Genomic DNA, 5,922 nt, shown 5'->3' with positions numbered 1-5,922 from the left:
GTGAGAACTTTTTGTTGTAGTTAGATTGTAATACACAGTGATTAAGGCCATGGAAGCAGACAACAGATTTGCAAACATGCTGAAAAATCTTTCAATTAATATTTGGCAAAGTCAGCAACTCCCCCTACTGGCCACACAGAGAATCAATACATAAAACCTCAAAGAGCAGCGTGGCATGTTTTACCCATCTATGGTTTTTAATCTGAAATGGTAGCAAATTCAGCTACAAGAGCAGCCTGGGGTTGATTTACACTTAATATTCAAAGTGATATAGTACTAAGTGGGATACCGAATGTCATCTAGGCCAACTATTATTTACTGTAAACACAATCTGCTTTATTATTTTTTGTTTTAAATAAACTGCCACACAGAGGGGACAGTGGGCACAGTGGATGGAGCAAGGGGTGGAGATGGACCTAAGATGAAAAACAACAACAAAAGCTAGTCATGTTTGATGTCATATTACACTTGAAAATGATGCTGCTTATTTTCTAGGTAAAATAGTACAGTTATAGCTTGTAATAAGAAAACAATCTGCCAGTGAACAACTGAAAATTGCTTGAGAAGTTTTGAAATAATATGCATTTGTCTAAAAACATGTCCCTTTTCATATGATTAGATCTTACATTAAAAATGATTCATCTCAGTATGTTCTGCAGTACGCTGAGCAACTACAAAGGCTGTTTTGTTGTTAACTTACCAGGTAGAGCTGAGGTTGCAGCAGACACAGAGGAGACAGTGGATGATGGAGATGGACCTAAGATGAAAAACATGTCCCTTGTCATATGATTATATCTTATATTAATATCTTAATTAGATAATTTGACTAGAAATTAAATATATACGGTGACAGTTTTTCTCTCACCTGATTCATTAGCCTTGGCTGAGCCTAAGGAGGTGGACTGCCCCTGGGCTGAGTCAGTGCCTCTTCCAAAATACTTTAACAGTGCTCCTGGGGAAGTTTCATATAACTTAACTTATGAGCATATTAGGGAGTTGATGTAAAAGGAATATGTTTATTTACTCCCATAAATTACTATGCTCTGCAGCAAACAATTGCAAACAACATATCTCAAACAATTACTTTCAAAGCTCTTCTAAAAGCTGTTCGTGGGGCAGTTGCAGTCCTTGGTATCTGCTTTTGTGAATGATGATGTAGTCCAATTTCTGGCCCAGAGACTGCCAACGGCCAACTTGACTGGTGTCAAACCAACCTTCGATTCATCTTCTCTCACCCACGTCCTGATGTCTGGAGGAAGCACTTGCAACAGCTGCTTAAGGATGATTGTCTCACCCAGCTGATCATTAGGGCCCGTGTCCACCAAATAATATCTGAGTTACTTAACCTAAATGTTGATTATTCATATCTGACATATTGACAGCTGTAGTCTGCATACAGTTATTTCACACACCATATTTTTCACAAGCCACTTAAAGGAGGAGTCTGGTATTTTGCACTTTGAGCCCCATTTCTGGGTCGTTTATGATGAAATAGAGTGGCTAAGACCAAATAGTGACGATTGCTCATTTTCGGAGAATTTGGCTTTCCTCTACCTGGCTTAACACTGCTGCCTATGGCCATGTGTATATCTGTCCTAAAACCACCCTAACCGTTCTTTTCAAAGCCATGAAACTCACTGAGTAGTCAGTGGTGTTCCTTGATGTTATGACATAAAAATGTTAAGCCTAAGCTTTAAGAAACAGAAACTGGATCCACAATACAGATTCAAACAAACAGCCTTTATTGACCAAGTCCAAGGGTGAGGAAAGGGGGGAAAACTCAGGGCTGGGGAAACTTCCAGGGAGGAAAAGGTGGCTGGCACTGAGGACAAAGAAACACAGACACAGGTTAGCAAAAATCAGGTTGGTTCAAAGATTGAAAGTACAAGTTCCAAAAACACAGCAAAAAAGGGCCGAGCTGGTTACCGCTGGAGGATAATCAACGAACTGGCAATGAGTGGAGAATGAGACCAGGTATTTGTGCTGCAGCAGAGGTAAGTGGCAATCAGTGGTGATACAGTTCAGGTGGTGGAGGAGGAGATGCAGCAGAGAAGAAGGTCAGCCACACCCAGCCAGTAACAGACAGGGAAGACAAAACAAACCAAAACAAGCAGGGAGGGGAACAGAGAGAACACACACACCCCGCATCCCAACAAAAAATAGTCGCAAACTGAATAGAATAGAATAGAAACCTTTATTGTCATTGTATACCAGATACAACGAAATTGGACATGCTGCTCCTAATGGTGCACAACAACAATTCCACATTAAAAAAAACATATCACTCATGCACACACGTTCCACATTAAAATAGAGTCCATAGTGCAATACTGCATCCATCAGCAGTAGTCAGGTGCAAATAGCAATAAAGTGCAGACAGAGAAAAAAACAAAACAAGAAAAAAGTCAGTGAGAGTTTATCGCAGTAATGGCCTGGGGGAAGAAACTGTTTCTAAATCTGGATGTGTGTGTTTTGATGGACCGATAGCGCCTGCCTGAGGGCAGCAGCTGAAACAGGTTATGGCCAGGGTGAGTGCAGTCTTTTGAGATGGTGGAAGCTCTTTTGAGGTAGCGAGCAGTGGCGATGTCGTTTAATGAGGGAAGTGAGCAGCCGATGACTTTTTCAGCTGTGCGGATGATGTGTTGTAGTGAGTGTCTCTCCACAGCTGTGCTGCCTGCGTACCAGACTGTAATGTTGTATGTTATGATGCTTTCAATGGCTGACCAGTAGAAGGTCACAAGCAGCTTCTCCTCCAGGTTGTTCCTCCTCAGCAGCCTGAGGAAATGGAGGCACTGCTGTGCCTTCTTGGTTATTTCTGTGGTGTTGATGTTCCAGGAGATGCTGTTGGATATGTGGAGCCCCAGGTACTTGAAAGAGTGAACCTGCTCCACACATGCTCCATTAATCCTGGTAGTCCAGGGTGAGTTCTTTTGTTTTGGTTGTGTTTAGTTCCAGGTTATTTGTGCCGCACCACCTCGACAGTCTTTGGATCTTGTCTCTGTAATTGGACTCGTCTCCCCCTGTTATGAATCCAATCACAACCGTGTCATCCGCAAACTTGATGGTGGTGTTAGTCGGGTGGGCTGGGGTGCAATCGTGGGTGTACAGAGAATAGAGCAGAGGACTCAGCACACAACCTTGAGGTGCACCAGTGCTGAGCAGGATGGAAGAGGAAAGGTGCGTGCCAAGTCTGACGGCCTGTGTCCGGTTCGTGAGGAAGTCAGTAATCCGCATGCAGATGGAAGAGGGGAGACCCAAGTGGAGCAGCTTGTCGACCAAGATGTTTGGGAGAATGGTGTTAAATGCGGAGCTGTAATCGATGAACAGCATCCTTACATAGGTGTCCCGCTGCTCCAGGTGACTCAGCGCCGCATGTGTTGCCATGGAAACCGCATCCTCAGTGGACCTGTTTGCTCGGTAAGCATATTGGTTGGGATCGAAGGACGATGGGAGACAAGACTTGATGACATGAGAGACCAGTCTCTCAAAGCACTTCATGATGACTGATGTTAGTGCTACTGGCCTGTAGTTGTTTAAGTCATCTGCAGGGGNCTCGGTAAGCATATTGGTTGGGATCGAAGGACGATGGGAGACAAGACTTGATGACATGAGAGACCAGTCTCTCAAAGCACTTCATGATGACTGATGTTAGTGCTACTGGCCTGTAGTTGTTTAAGTCATCTGCAGGGGCTGTCTTTTTAGGCACAGGAACAATGATGGCAGATTTGAGGCAGGGTGGTATAATGCTCTGAGACAGGTAGGTGTTAAAGATCAAAGTGAAGACCCCAGCAAGCTGACTAGCACAGGATTGAAATACCTTGCTCGGTATGCCATCAGGTCAAGCGGCTTTCCTCGGGTTGACTGATCTCATAACACGCCTCACCTCGTGTTCCTGCACCACAGGATGGTCGGTGTTGGAGGAGGAAGGTGGAGGAGGCAGGGCTGCAGCAGTTCTCTTCACCTCAAACTGTGCAAAGAAGTTGTTCAGCTTCTCCACTAGTGAGGTGTCTGTGTTGACAGTGCTGTTGGAGCTGCCTTTGTAGTTGGTAATATGTTTTATCCCCTGCCACATCCTGCATGTGTTGTTAACTGTGAAATGGCCCTCTGCCCTCCTCTTGTAGGCCTCCTTTGCTTCCCTGATGCCTCTCTTCAGCTCCGCTCTTGCCAAGCTGTACTGCTCCTTGTCCCCGAAATGCAGAGTCCCGCTTTTTCAGCAGATGTTTAACCTCTGCAGACATCCATGGTTTCTGATTGGGAAAAGACCTGATGTGTCTCTCGACAGTAACACTGTCCACACAGTGCTTGATGTACGCCAAGACAGTCTCTGTTTGTTCCCCCACATCAGTGTGATGAAATAAATCCCACTCCGTCCGGTCAAAACAATCCTGGAGTTGGGACAGGGCATTGTTCGGCCAGGTTGTAATAGGGTTAGGGTAATAGGGCTAACCCTAACCCTCTTCTCTTACCAGAGTCCTCATTTCTGTCCTGTCGGTGGCTAGTGCAGCCTGCTAGCTGAATAGCTTCGTCGGGAATGAGCGGGTGTACCCAGGTCTCGGTAATAATCATCACGCTGCTGTTCCGGACGTAACTGTTTGCAGCAATGGTCAGCTCCAGTTCGTCCATTTTGTGCTTGATTGATCTGGCGTTGGTGAAGAAGATGCTAGGTAGGGAAGTCCGGTATGGTAGCCTCCTTAGCCTAGCGAGTAGGGAGGCTACCATACTGGACTTCCCTACCTAGCATCTTCCTCACCAACGCCAGATCAATCACACACAAATAGGACGAACTGGAGCTGACCATCGATACAAACAGTTACGGTGTTACGGAAACTGTGGTTTCCATCCGTGTTTTTGCTATTCATCTCGATTGTGGAACTATTTTTTCAGCTGCCTCACACCCGTGTGTAAACTTCCGCTTGATGGTTCATTTGACCCTGAAGCGTTATACACTCCAGCCCACTTGATGGCGATAATGCTCCTTTACATGGGTGGTAGCCACTCTATTTCATCATAAACAACCCAGAAATGGGGCTCAAAGTGCAAAATACAGGACCTCTCCTTTAATAATGCATACTGGAGTTCATGGTTAAAAAAGTGTACAGAGTGCTATAAAATTAAAGCTATAAAGTTAAACTACAAGTTTAATTTTGGTCTGTCTCTAAATTACTGATAGAATTAACATTAATTACCAGTAGGGATGCTGGTCATTTTCACCAGCAAAAGTGATGGTATGAGAAAGAAAATGAGAAGCTGCTACCTGAAGGTTTTTTACACTGCTCTTTGCTAATCTTAATTAGCATCAGATCTGAGATAATCAGTGTCGACAGTCAATTGCCAGTGTAAATAGTAAAATAGTACAGTAGAGGAAGGGTCAGCATTGGATCATCAGTTATATTAGACAATACCAGTCCATTAAAATATGCTCAGAATGGTCTAAATACCAGTTCTTATGAAATGTTCACACCAAACACAAAACAAGTGAATATTTGCCCTCACAAGCTATGCTACCAGTTGTGCTAACTAACTGGGGATGGCAGCTAACTGCTAACTTTGTGAGGTGCCGTAGCATTGTTCCGACCTCTCATTAGTCCGACCTCTCATTAGTCCGACGTCCCGTTGTTCCGATATGTGATTATACTAGGCTNACCTCTCATTGTTCCGACCTCTCATTAGTCCGACCTCTCATTAGTCTGACCTCTCATTAGTCCGACCTCTCATTAGTCCGACCTCTCATTAGTCTGACCTCTCATTAGTCTGACCTCTCATTAGTCCGACTTCTCATTAGTCCGACGTCCCGTTGTTCCGATATGTGATTATACTAGGCTATACTGTATTTGTGTACCATAGAGGATCAGCAACGCAACAAAAGTAGACTACTGGTTGAGACACAAGTGTCATAGAGAGGAGAGAATGAAACACCATAAC

The sequence above is a fragment of the Epinephelus moara genome, chromosome 14, assembly GCF_006386435.1.
Source record: "Epinephelus moara isolate mb chromosome 14, YSFRI_EMoa_1.0, whole genome shotgun sequence".
NCBI lineage: Eukaryota > Metazoa > Chordata > Actinopteri > Perciformes > Serranidae > Epinephelus > Epinephelus moara.
The sequence above is the reverse complement of the archived record's forward strand: the minus strand, read 5'-3'. Positions refer to the sequence as shown.